This window comes from Manis javanica, chromosome 15, assembly GCF_040802235.1.
Source record: "Manis javanica isolate MJ-LG chromosome 15, MJ_LKY, whole genome shotgun sequence".
Taxonomy (NCBI): Eukaryota; Metazoa; Chordata; class Mammalia; order Pholidota; family Manidae; genus Manis; species Manis javanica.
The window spans coordinates 66,496,969-66,511,150 of record NC_133170.1 but is presented as its reverse complement, the minus strand read 5'-3'; the positions used below and the strand labels follow the sequence as shown (position 1 = coordinate 66,511,150).

Genomic DNA, 14,182 nt, shown 5'->3' with positions numbered 1-14,182 from the left:
AACGAATGGCACCGGTAAAAAATACATGTCCCAGAATGCTCTACGAACACAAGACCGGTCTCCCGGCGCAAGAGGCCGGTCCGCCGGGGGTAAAGTGCGGAGGACGAGCGTTCCGCGAAATCCTGGCCTCCAGGTAGGTGCTCCCCGGACAGCGAGTAACCGGCTGGCCCCGATCTTCCGATTGGACCCGAAGGCATGGAGGACCCAGTAAGGGCGCGAGTTGCTGCTCGCAGGCTTATCAAACAACTTTGAAGATCAGTGTACTGAATAGTACAGTTATCAATTTCGTAAGGGTGTAAAGAGAGAGAAAAGCTCACCAGCAGTAGCAATCGTGAACATGCTACTCTCGGTCCAAGACATCAAACTATGCTCTCGTAACCATGCAATACATGTATAAATAGCATACTTTAAAAAGGCCTTTCTGCGTAAAAATCTTTTTTTTTAAGTTCTCTATTCAACAAATATTGCATGAAATAAGGAAACGCAGACAAAACTGCAAACAACACTAAAAAATTTATGGAAGAAACAGAACAGTGAAGACAAGAAATTTCATAGTTTTGAGTTAATTATAACAGTAAAAACAAGTGAATTAAATTATCAAAAAGCTTGGAAAAGCACAAGAGAGGAAACCATAAGAAAGCAAATTAATAAAGGTAAAAGCAAGTAGATAAAATTAGAAAAAAAAGACAATACTGTGAATCTGCTCACAGTAATTAATGTACATGGAACACTACCTAAAGACTGTCAAATATGCATACAATATTCTTCAACATAGGTGTTATGCTGGACCACAGAATTTAAGAGTCAAAAAATTTAGAAGGATTGAAATCATAAATACACAGCACGTTCATTATAGGAGTGAGTGGTAGAGAGAAGAAACTAAAAGGCCCAGAGAACAACAATTGAGTATATAATGTTTTATGTTTTGATTAAATAAGGATCTGAATCAAATATTACCAAACATGAATACTTGATTATTGTAAGTATGGGGAGAGGAAATCCGGGAGCAAAATATGTCTAAAATCAGTCAAAGCGAGAAGTAAAGTTTAAAACCCATTGCTTACAAACTGCAGTCCGAGGCCGTTTCTCTCTCCTGCTTCAGCAGAAACCAACCTGCACTTCCCTTAACCTCTCAGGTTCAGATAAGCCCTCCTTTGCCAAGGTAATTACCCATTGATATGAATACCACCTTTCTCCACCCGAGGAACGCCTATTGACATGCAAATATGATAAAGCCGTACTTCACTCCTGAGGAGGAAGATGCACTAAGGCCAGGTGAGATATTCTGGAAATACTACAATTTTACCCACAATTATGGTACCAGTCTGTACTTTCATGCATTTTAAAGATATTCTCAAGTTAAGCAAACAATATTAGTGATAGTTCTATGATTTCTAATGATAGTTGTTATAGTGTTACCATTTGGAATACATATATTTTCACATGCTAAGGTAGTACTCAATGCTTCTGTATGAGTGTCTTTAAAAAGATAAATTCGAGGTTGAATTTTACTTAATGATTTTTCAGTATCCAATGATATGATGATGCATGTTTTTCCCCCATAATTTATTCATATGGTGAATTATTATAAAGTCCTGCAATGAATTCTACTTGGTTATAATATGTATTTTTTTTTTGAGAGGGCATCTCTCATATTTATTGATCAAATGGTTGTTAACAACAATAAAATTCTGTATAGGGAACTCAATGCACAATCATTAATCAACCCCAAGCGTAATTCTCAACAGTCTCCAATCTTCTGAAGCATAACGAACAAGTTCTTACATGGTAAACAAGTTCTTACATAGTGAATAAGTTCTTACATGGTGAACAGTGCAAGGGCAGTCATACCACAGAAACTTTCGGTTTTGATCACGCATCATGAACTATAAGCAATCAAGTCAAATATGATTATTTGTTTGATTTTTATACTTGATTTATATGTGAATCCCACATTTCTCCCTTATTATTATATAATATGTATTTTTAAATGTAGTATTTCCATTTGCTATTTTTTTCAGGTCTTTGCATAAATATTATAAATAAGATTGCTTTATAGTTGTTGTTTTTTTAATATTACCTTTGTATGGTTATGACATACTTTGTGTTGAGGTATTCCCTTTTGTCTAGATTTCCTGGAAATTGTTTTGTAAGAATTACATTCTTTGATATGTGGAGAATTCATCCATTAAAAACTATAAGCCTGGAGCTGAAAATATTTTTAACAACGGCTTTAGGTCTACAAGGATATTTTAAGTCACTTACCTAACTGTGGACAAAATTGCAGTATTTCCAGAATCTCTTGCCTGGCCTTAGTGTATCTCCATTATCAATAGGTATTTCCAAGGAGTAGAAAAAAATAGGCCATCTCCATATCAGTAGCTAATAGCAAGTGATGGTTTATCTGGACTGGGAGAGGTTGGGTGGGATCTCTTCTGCAGCCCTGTGGCAACTGACACCGGAGAGCAGAAGTGAACCAGTGCTTGTAAGAAATAAACGGGTTTCTCTCACTTAATTTCTCCCATTGACTAATTTCAGTTTCAAAGGTTATCTTGCCCTGGGATTTTCACCCCGGAGTTATATCTGGTGGTAGTCGGCAGGACCTCTGAACCCAAAATCTGTCTACATGGGTGTGGTCCTTGGGCAGGCCGCCCCTAGAGATGGTGGGCAGATGCGCAGAAACCCCACTGTGGATGGTGGGGAGGCCCCAGTAGCTGCAGCAGTAGAAGGTGCAGCTTTACCTAGGAGCCCACTATACGTGGGGCTTCCAATTGGGGAGCCCCTAGTGGGGAACTGGTCTAGGGTAAAGCACCTCCTAGAGGGGTGGGGCCTTCCCCAAAACTGGAGAAGGGTGGAGACACTGGAAGCTGAGGAATTAGCCCTCTGTGAGACAGAAGACTGCTTAGAGGCCCTGAGTGGCTATGTAGCAGCTGGAATTGTAAGATCTCTTTTCCTAGAAATAGTGGAAAGGGTTATCTAGAAGAAAGAGAGGGTTATTGAGGAGCAAGACTTTGGCAGGAAAGCGACACACTTCAGCATTGTAAGATAAATTCTAAAATGTAAGATAAATTCCAACTGAAATAAGCAGGTGACGAGAGGCAACAAAGGGCCAAGCAGTTTATTTGAGCACAATTTCTGGGTGATGTTCCCCGGTCTGGGTATCACAGGCCGGGGAAGTCACGCTCAGGAGGGAAGGCAGGGAGTTTTTAAGAGAACAGGGAAGGGATGGGGAAGTGCGCCTCGCTAGAGGTATGTGGGGAATTTTTTATTGGCTCAGGGTCAGGTGATGGACAGCCAGAGGTCTCCTCCTTCCGGATGGAGGGGGTTTGCATCCAGGGTTTGTCAACACATCATGGGACTGGAATCCAGGAAGAGCTGTTTTTTCCTTCCCCATAAGGCACAGAGCTACTTGGTGCTGTCTCTGCTCCACCTGCATTGTCCTTGCCCTTCTCCCTCCAGTGCCTCCAGCCTTACATTCCAGCCTTTTGGTCATAATGGGTGACGACTCAATCTGGCTACTTCCGGCTGACAAGAGGCATCGTGGGGGGGGGAGGTTTCCTAGCATGTAGTTACATTGCTTTGACTGCAAATATCCTGCCTTGGTTTTTCCAGAGGCTTTCACCTTATTCTGTCTAAGCCTATGGTTCCTGTCTCATTTTCTCCTCTACAGATAGAGACTCTAGCTGCTGCTAGGGAAAAGGGTCGATGACCGCTCTGGCTGCTTTATGCTGAGAGGGCAGTAAAGGGTGCAGCTAGGTTTCCATCACTGGTCAGTTGAGAGGGCCTCGGAAGATTGGTGCTTCTATTCTGGAAGGACAAACTAGATGAGATTAAGAATGCATGGCTGAATATGAGAACTAGAAATATGAAGAGTCTAATTGAGAATCATAGGTAGGTATCATGGGGAAACTAGAATTCTGGATCGAGTTTACATCTCAATGACTAGTATTAGGATTTAGTATAGATAAGACTGCATTATTGAAACAATACTTCTCTGTAAAATCACTCTCATTTTTATTAGAAGTAACCAGGTTAAGAAAATAAGTAACACTTGGCTTCATTATTTGTGTAAGTGCAGCAAGAAGAGCAATTGATTACATAGGCTCTTTTAAATATGCTTTGCTGGAACTTTTTGTAAGGAATTTCAGATTGAACTTTTAAGGGCTTCTTGAGGCCAGAAAGCCAAGGCAGACTTGCCATCAGGTTGTGCCTGCAGTACCTGTAGATTTGGCCCTCTTCTTGAGGGTCCTAAGACATTCCTGAGGTTCCTGCACCTGCCAGGAAGTGACTTCCTTACTCACCTGGTAAGGCTGCTGGGAACTCTGTAAGCAAGGTACCAGGCCATTTCTTCTAAGGGGCTTTGTTGGCTTTATAAAGTCAATCTTAGTTCCTTAAAGCCATCTGTTCATATTTGAGTTTATACATGTGTCTCTCAGGTATGACGTTCCAGTCAAAGCCTTGGTAATATAACCAGTGTTTTTAATTGGTCCTCTTACAAGGAAAGCAGATTCTTATTGAATTTGTGCAAATAAACATATTGCCAGGAAATATAAAAATAGTCACCGAGAGTTTTTAAATTCTGGAGGGATCAGGTAGAAAGATAAAGTTTCAATTCTGCTTACAAAGACAGTCATTTACTAAATTGTTGTCAGCTTAAGAGAAAAAGCTTAAAATACTTTATCAACAACATTTTAAACAAAAAGCCGCCAAATCATCTTCCTGAGTTTACTTAATCTTATGTAACTAATACCTGTTCTGCTGAAATCTAGTTTTTTACTAGTTTAGGAGTAATAAAACAGTAACTATAGATGACGAAAGACTTACAAATGACAGTGGTTAAAGATCTGATGAGAGCTTACTGTAAGACAGTTGACATAAGGAAATTCTGATATTTCTGTAACACAAATCATTCAGTAACAAAGTTTAGCATCATTCCCTGTGATAGTGCCTTCCAGGTAATTAAGCACATAAAGAAGCCAAATTAGCCAAATATTTTCCTCAATGAGAAAAAATTCCTCTGACATGTTCCAGGGGCCCTCTGGAAAATATCAGAGTTAACTAGAGGTAAAAGCACTTTTTTGAATTTGATTTTGGAAAGTTTCTTTGGCATTTGCTTAAATAAGATTATAGGTTGCCATGAAGCAGTACTTATTCATTTAACTAAAATGACAACAAAATACCTCAAAGGCAAATAAATAAGGTTACACAGTTGTTAGCAAAGTTTAGCTTTTATTCCTTTTAATATTAAGATCTCATTTTCTTAAATACTCTGACAACTCACTGAGACGTTAAGCATGAGAAACTGCTTTGATAAAACAATTAGAGAATTCTTAGAAATCTTTTAATATTAAGAGCAGACTAACAGTTAAGAAAACTTTGTCCTTTTAGCTGAAAACAGAATTCTAATTTTGCTGTGTACTTGATACTGAGACTCATTTGCTTAATTACATAGCATGACCATATTAAATTCTTCTACAAACTTTCTACTTTTTACATTTAGAGTTCTCTCTCTAAATAAACAGCTGTACTTTAGAACAAAGTTACTTTCTTTTATCAAAAGACACATTCTTTAGCATGCAGAAATGTTTTCCTTATTACTTTAAGTAGTTTTAATTAGAACTTAAAACTATTACTTTAACCTTCAGTGAACACTGAAAAATAGGCCACTTTAAACTGTTACACTAGCATTCTTCAGATTGATATATCTATGAACGTATAATTATCATTTTTGGAAATACGCTTTACAGCACAATTTCTCATTAGGCACAAAATATGTCTATATAACTTAGCAAACTTTAAGAATTTTGGTTACCACAAACATTCTCAGGCTGTAGGTAGGTATACACACTGTAACACACAATTAAAAAGGTGTTCACTTGCCACACTTATTTAGTTCACTCATTCCTAACAACTATGCTAGATTACTTACAATACCTTTACTGAATATTAGACAAAGTCAGGCCTTTAAGCATGTTATTATTAAAAGATTTAGCAGGTAACATCAACTTTAATGATTTTAGGTAAACTTAGGCAGCTGATAACCATAAGGACATGTCCGTTTCAGTTAAACTTAAATTAGCATTAATGCTTAATATTTTTTATTAGATTTTCTGGAAGTTTTAGAATGCCCAATTTTCACAAGCACTTGTTTTTATGTCAGTTTTTATTAATACTATCCAGAGGTAGGAAAATATTTTTCATTTACACACTTAGACACACAAACATACAAATTGAGACATAACTACTACAGTTAGCAACACTTTTCATATAAAAACATATACACAGACAGACAAACTGATATAAAGATTTGAGTTACTGATATTTAATTGCTTTCTTTCTTTTTAGCTTCTTGTCCATGGCTTCCAGAACTGGAGGCAGGAGGAGCATGTTCTCATGGGGGAAGAGGGCAGTGAAGACAGAAGGAGAGGGGGAGGGGTGGTATAGCCACCGGAAGAGGAGAGGAGCAGGACGACGGCATGGTTGAGAATGTAGGACTTTAAGATGGCAGCAACACAGGGGAGGACAAAGAACTTAGAGATGGTGGTGGAGAGGGGTGGGGGTAGTGAGCTGAGAGAGGTGGGAGACTAAGGTCCTCCGGCAGATCTGAAAAGGAAGAAGGACTGGGCAGAGTAAGAGGCTGACAATCTTTAACTGGAGATAGGGCCAGGAGAACTTGGGTTGTTGAACACTTAACGTAAAGGTTTGGGCAGGAGCGCAATGTCCAAAAAGCCTGCATATATGGGATTTTACTCCACTCTCTGCTCTGGTGGCAATAATTAGTCAAGTTGGTGAGGAGGCCAAAATCGAAAGTTCGCTCAGGGGGCCAGCAAGATTGGTTTTCCAAGGGATACGGAGGCCCAGCCTCAGAGCAAAGAAAGACTAGCTTCCGTTTGCGAACTTCCCGGGACAAACATAGAGTAGCCAAATTAGAAATGAGACACCACAACGGGGTCTGAGCCTCTGCTTTTGAGGGCTGGTTCCCCATGTCTGCGCCACCTCCCAACTAATCCCGCTGAGAGGAGCACCCAGAGTCCCAAGTGCGCCAAGTCAGGGGAGATGGCCTGGGAGCCTGGATGAGGGACGTCTCCCCCACCGCAGGGCCAGGGGCAGGTATTCCAGATGCCTGCAGTGGATGGGCTGGATGCCCAGGGGCTGGATGCTCCAACCTGGATGTAGCTATGATTTCGGACGACCAGGTGAAACGGAGTTAGGAAGGGAAACAGACTAGGGGAAACTGAGGGACTCACTGGAAAATAGGCCACGCAACGGAGAGCAGGCTGAGGTCCTGGGTCGGGGAAGGTGGGAGCAGGGCCGCCAGTGGCCAGTCGGGGCCCCACGCTCATGCTCCTTCCTGGGTTTCAACACCAAATGTAAGATAAATTCTAAAATGTAAGATAAATTCCAACCGAAGTAAGCAGACGAGGAGAGGTAACAAAGGGCCAGGCAGTTTATTTGAGCGCAATTCCCAGGTGATGTTCCCTGGTCTGGGTTTCACAGGCCAAGGCAGTCATGCTCAGGAGGGGAGGTGGGGAGTTTCTAAGAGAACAGGGAAGGGAGGGGGAAGTGGGCCGTGCTAGGGGTGTGTGGGGAATTTTTTATTGGCTCAGGGTCGGGTGATGGACAGCCAGAGGTCTCCTCCTTCCGGATGGAGGGTGTCTGCATCCAGGGTTTGTTGGCATGGGACTGGAATCCAGGAAGAGCTGCTCGTTCCTTCCCCATACGGCACAGAGCTACTTGGTGCTGTCTCTGCTCCGCCTGCATTGTCCTCGCCCTTCTCCCTCCAATGCCTCCAACCTTACAAGCATCACTTGGAGGAGCTGGACAATGACCTACAGGATGCCCTTAAGAAAGAGAGACAGTTATTGAGAAGATGGTTCGGGCTTCTGGAAAATATATTAGCAGCAAAGGAGGAGGCAGCAGAATCCGTGTGGGAGGAGGCTGTGGGGAAGAGAGAAGTGGTGCCTTGAGCCCTAGAGATGGTAGAGGAGATGTTGGGAGAGGATGAGGGGGTGGGCCCGAGGGCTGATCTGTTGCTGAGACCACTGCTGGAGGCACCAGCCTCTCCTGTATTAAAGGCCCACCTGGTTGTAATTAAAATGCAACAACTGCAGGCTCCTCAGAGGGAGGAGCTTTCTGCTCCCAGGTTGTGGTGCACTCCATGCTCCACCCCTATACCCAGGATGAGCTGGTGGGCATGAGCATCTGGTATTGGCAGAAGCCATCAGAACCTCTGCCTACATGGCTTCTGCATCTCTGGGATATTGGGGTGGAAAACATTGTTATGTTGGGTTCGGAAATGGGTGGACTGGCTTCCCTGATGACTCACCTTTCCCTCCAGCAGAAGTTGCAAAGTGCCTGTCACACCTCAGGGAATCGGGTACTTCTGGATTGGTTGACAGCGGCCATCAGGGCAGTTTGGCCTAATCAGGGTGATTTACCGTACTTATCTTCTAGCTGGAAAACATATGCAGAGCTCCAACAGGTGTTACGGGAGCTGGGCATGAAAAATAACATCTATAACATGGACCCCCAAGTCCATGATGATGAGTTGTTTACCATAAGAATGAGAAATCTGGTGCTTCATACAGCTCCCCCATCTCTCTTTGGGTCCCTAGTGACTATTCTTGCCCCCCACATAGGGCAACCCATAAGTGAGGCTACTCGTATTTTAGCAGATCTGGGGGAGGTTGAAACAGTAAGAGCACAGAAGGAAGTATCTGACTGAAAGGAGAGGTGCAAAGGGCTCTGTGAAGGTCTCAAGGACCCAGATGTGGGTCCATTTGATAAATGCCAGGGTAGTGAAAGAAAATTTGTTGGGCAGTCCAATAGGATCTTGTTAGAACTGTGGCACTAATTAAAGCCAGAGTAGCAGTTCCAACTGCTGAGGTCCTTGACATGGAAGCTGGAGTCAAAGCCCCATGTTCAGCCTGTATCCCTGCAAGACTTCCTGGGAGAAGGCTCCACCTGGGCCCTCATCCCCACAGGACAATGATCAGGCATCACGGTTTGACTGAGGGAGGGCACGTGATAGGGACCAGAGGCCACATGTAAAATTAGCAATTCATTGGTCCCCTGTAAATGTACGTGTCCTGGCACTGGAGAACACGGGAACTGAATGTTCTCTGATTTAGGGCAACCCTGAGCATTTTTCTGGGCCCCCTGCTGTGATAAATGGCCATGGGGGTAAGGCAATTAAAGTGAAGAAAGCCCAAATCCCATTGGGGATAGGGTGCTTACCCCCAAAGGATTATAATGTATACACTTCTCCCATCCCTGAATATATTTTGGGTGTAGATATCCTGCAGGGTCTGTGATTACAGACCACTGCAAGTGAGTTCAGACTGAGAGTACATGTGGTAAAGGCAGTTCTAAGGGGACATGCTAAGTATCCACCTGTAGCTCTGCCTGTACCTCGGCAGGTGACAAATACTAAGAAGTATAAATTGCCTGGGGGGTGGGCACAAGGAAAATGGAGAAACTCTAGGAGTTGGAGAAGGTGGGCATCATAAAGTCCACTTATCATCTTTTTAATTCCCCAGTGTGGCCAGTGAAAAAGCCAGATGGCTCCTGGCATATGACCGTGGACTACAGGGAATTGAATAAAGTCACACTCCCTTTGCATGCTGCTGTCCCTTCTATAGCAGCCCTTATGGACACCCTCAGCCATGAACTAGGGACATATCATGTTTTGGACCTTGTTAATGCTTTCTTCTCTATTGACAAAGCACAGGAAAGCCAGGAAGTTTGCCTTCACATGGGAAGGCCGGCAGTGGACATTCACTGTCCTTCCACGGGGATACCTCCACAGTCCCACCATCTGTCACAGACTTATAGCCCAGGACTTAGCCACATGGAACAAACCACAAATGGTGCGGCTGTATCACTACATTGATGATATTATGCTCACATCTGATTCTCTTTCAGATTTAGAAGGGGCAGTTTCTAGATTGCTGCAACATTTACAGGAGAAAGGATGGGCTGTGAACAGCACCAAGGTTCATGGACCTGGTTTGTCTGTAAAATTCTTGGGGGTTATATGGTTGGGTAAAACTAAAGTTGTTCCTGAAGCAGTCATAGACAAGTTCCAGGCTTTCCATACCCCTACCACTGTGGCAGTATTACAAGAGTTTGGGGGTCTTTTGGGCTACTGGAGAGTGTTTATCGCACACTTGGCACAAATTCTGAAGACTTTATACTGATTGGTACAAAAGGGCATCAGGTGGGACTGGGATAAAACATGCACAGCTGCTTTTATGGCTGCTAAGCAAGCTGTCAAGGCTCTACAGGCCTTGAATGTAATGGACTCATCAAAGCCCTGTGGGCTAGATGGTCATGCAATGGAAGATGGTTACAGATGGGGTCTTTGGCAATGGCTTGAATGGACATGCCAACCTATTGGATTCTGGTCACACCTATGGAAAGGAGCAGAAGTCTGGTACACCTTGATAGAGAAGCAACTGGCTGCTGTGTACCACGCCTTGCTGGCTATGGAACCCATCACTGGAACAGCTCTGATCAAGGTAATAACCACCTATCCCATCACGGGATGGGTGCAAGACTGGACCCAAAGGCCATGGTTTGGCATGACACAGACACCTGCACTGGCCAAATGGGGTGCATATTTACAGGAGTGCAGCACCCTCTCTACTAGCCCCTTAAGTGGAGAATTCCAATGCTTATTGGAGCCAGTGACCTATACCAGTGGAAAGCAGGAAGAACTTGCTTTTGAGCCATTGGTAGCCAAGAGTCCTTATCAGGAGGGAAAAGCCCCTATACCTGAAGATTCTTGGAATACAGATGGCTCCAGTCATGGGCAGCCCCTGAAGTGGAGGGCTGTGGCTTTCCATCCTGAGACTGAGACAATATGGATGGAGGATGGAGAGGGGAAGAGCAGCCAATGGGCTGAGTTGTGGGTAGTATGGCTTGTGATCACCCAGGAGCCTTCCCCCATAGTTGTCTGCACTGACAGCTGGGCCATCTATCAGGGCTTGACCTGTGGCTCTCAACATGGTACTGATGCCGGGGTTCTTATTTGTGGAGACGAAGAATGAGCTTCACAGTCAAGGTAGGAGAGCAAGGTACAGGCTTTTATTTAGAGATACAGTGAAAGGACAGAGCTCCCGGTTCACGCCAGGAAGGGCCAAGAGAGTCCATAGTGGTGCGTTGTCTAGGGGGTTTTATAGGCAGCTGAGGATTTTTTGAGAACATGAAAAAACTTAGGGGTGTGGACTTGTTAAGTGGTCTCTGAATATTTAGAATTAACTTAACACAGGTAACTTCCTCTGATGATTTCTCCCTGAGATACTAGCATCTTGGTCTGGGGGCATATGAAACAAGGCCACCTGCTCAGCCCCCAATGTGGGCCAAGGTATTGTTTGCTAAAGAGTAAGTTAAGAATTTCTAACGTCTTAACTTCTTGGATATTAAAATGCAATATTATCTTTAAGGTGGAATCCTTCCTGCCTTTTACTGGGTTGTTTATGCCTGGGCTTACTTGCTAAATTAGTTGCTCAGCTTGCAAAATCACTTCATCAGACCTGAAGGAGGGAAGACAGCACATAGGCCTGGGCCTTTTAGTATGCTAAAGAGAACCTTACACATGATTATAAATGGTTAGCATAATAAAACATGTGCTACTCTTCTTTATCTGGGGAAAATTAACTGATTTCACTGAAGAATGATTCTAGAGCTCAATGTTTAACATAGAGTTTTAGCGGGGGTGGGGGGCGGTTTCCTTGTATGTAGTGACATTGCTCTGACTGCAAATATCTCGCCCTGCCCCCTCCGGAGGCCCTCACCCTACTCTGACTACATCTATGGTCCCTGTCTCAGTACTATGCCAACTGGATGGTTGGTCACTGTCCCCTTTGGGGGCAAGAGTTGTGGCAAGACCTAAGGGCCTCTGGTCAGACTAAGACAGTTACTGTATATCATGTGACTGGCCATTTGCCTTTGGCATCCCCAGAAAATGATGAAGCAGACATATTGTCCCTGGTGCACTGGCAAGAAAAGCCTGCCTTTGATGTAGCCCAATAGTTACATCTGTGTTTGTTGTATGTGGGGCAAAAGACAATGTGGGCTGTAGCTCGTTGGTGGGGCTTGCCATTAACCTTTGAAGAAGTCATCAGGGTCCGGAAGGAGTGCCTTGTGTGCTCTAAGAGGGACTTACACAGAGTCTTGCAGCAATGTGGAACAATAGCTAAGGGGCCAATACCCTTTGTCAGGTGGCAGATAGACTATACTGGCCCTCTACCCATATCAGAAGGATATCAGTATGCCATGACTTGTGTGGACACAGCTACTGACTGTTGGTTGCTTTTCCTGCATGTAATGCAGATGTGCAAATTATCAAAAGGGGCCTAGAGGGTCTCTTTGCAGCCTTTGGCCAGCCACAGATGATTGAGAGTGATCAAGGCACCCACTTTACTGGACATGTGTTACAAGAATGGGTGCAATTAGGAATAAAGTGGAAGTTTCATGTACCATATAATCCTACCAGGGCAGGCATGATAGAGAAGTACAATGGTTTGTTGAAATCTGGCCTGAAGTCAGACACCAATAGTCTACGGGGCTGGTCTGTTCATTTATGGACAGCGCTATGGTATTTGAAGAAGTCCCACAAAGGAGCCCTGAGCCCTGTGGATATGCTAACACACATTGCTGCCTCTCCTATACAACTGTATGTGCAAACGAAAGAGGAATTATTGAAGCCAGGATGTGTCAGCAGAGCAACATCCTGCTGCCAGCCCCAACTGCATTAAGTCCTGGAGACTGTTGAGTGGACACAGCCCTGGACATTTCGACACATGGACCAGCGATGGCTGGCCCTCTGGCATCTTGGGGAAAGGCTTGGAAGCTGGCCTCCTGTGTATTCCTGGCATAACAGCAGACCAGCCCCCAAAGATCATGGTAGTGTACCCAAAATGTCCCGGAGGTAAGAGCATCTTACAGGGAAGTTTTGTTTTATCTTTATGGCCAGTGCATGTACGTCCCATAGCCCTAAATATTGACCCGTCTGTCACTCCTACAGGGAGGTGGGCCAAAGTCTGGTATACTAGATCAGGGTGAGATTCCATTCCTGCCACTGTCCTATCACAGGACCACTTTCTTGCATGCATCCTACCTGATGAACAAGATTTGCCTACGCTGGTACATACATACTACAACATGTATCTTGTCACCCTTAAGGTTATTTTCTTCTACAGTCCCTGTGGCCTGGATGCATCCACTGGCTGCAGCTGCCATGTGATGATTGGGCTGAATCCCTACCTGACTGCCTGTGTAATGGGTGAGCTATAGGACTTTGAACCTAGCTGAATCCTCCGGGTTGAGGATTATCATGATTTTATTGCTGTTGGTACTGTATGTTATTAGTCTGGTTTTTAATTTCTTAATTTCTGCTTTTCATTAATTTTTCTCCTTTTGACTTCTTCCTACTTTCCTCATTTTATTTATTTCATCCTTTTTGTTAGTACTGTTGGATTGGATGTACTAAAGCTTACCTGTACTGCTTGCTTAGGCTTTATAAATTATTTTGAACTATGAGCAAAACTATAGGATACAGAAACTCCCGCCGGGTACACCAAGGTCCGCTCACTCTCCCCGCGCAGCGCGACTGACTGACCGTCTCAGAACCAGGCGGCGGAATAGCACCTCACAACCGGAAGCGGCCCCCTGTCAATCTGGGGCGGTGCACCACAGAGCCCCCTGGGAAGCGCGGCTCCGGAGCGAGCAGGACTCTGGGAAACGCAGTTCTGGTTTCACTTACGCAATTGGGCAACCCAGTCTGGGCGCTGCGGCCTGCTGGGGAGCGTGTGCGGGGCGGGGCAGTGCGGGGCGGGAGGGAAGTCGGCGGGCTTAGGGCGGCCCCCGTTTTCGCCCTGGTCGCGTTGTTCGAGGAAGACCTGGGAGGACGGCCCCGCAGTGCATGCGCTTTTTCTGTTCAGGTGGGGCGGGGGAGCGGCAGCGTTTCAGGCAATGTGGGGTTGTGGGCATGGTGTTGGGATGGTGTGGGTGGACGTCAGGAGGGAGTTTTGGAGGTTACTGTCGTGGCCGCCGTGGGTGGGTGATAGGGGGATGTGAGGAGATCGTGTAGCTGATTAATTCGGGGACACTTGAGGGTCAAGATTTTGGAGTGTCTGAAGATTTGTAACTTGGGCCTTGGGAAGGGAGGGAAGAGGTG

At 44.5% G+C, this 14,182-nt stretch overlaps 1 protein-coding gene across 4 annotated transcripts in view; it reads left to right on the top strand.

Annotated features, from left to right (window-relative positions):
* Positions 1-14,182, top strand: part of ZNF605 (zinc finger protein 605) — a 68,277-nt gene that overhangs the window by 32,331 nt on the left and 21,764 nt on the right. The window contains exon 1 of one of the 4 annotated variants that reach the window (XM_073223853.1): positions 37-133. The exons of the other annotated variants lie outside the window; for them this stretch is intronic. The gene's annotated coding sequence lies outside the window, so the exon portion shown is untranslated. Of the gene's footprint in view, positions 1-36; positions 134-14,182 lie in introns of those variants that run through there. 4 annotated transcript variants of the gene reach the window in all.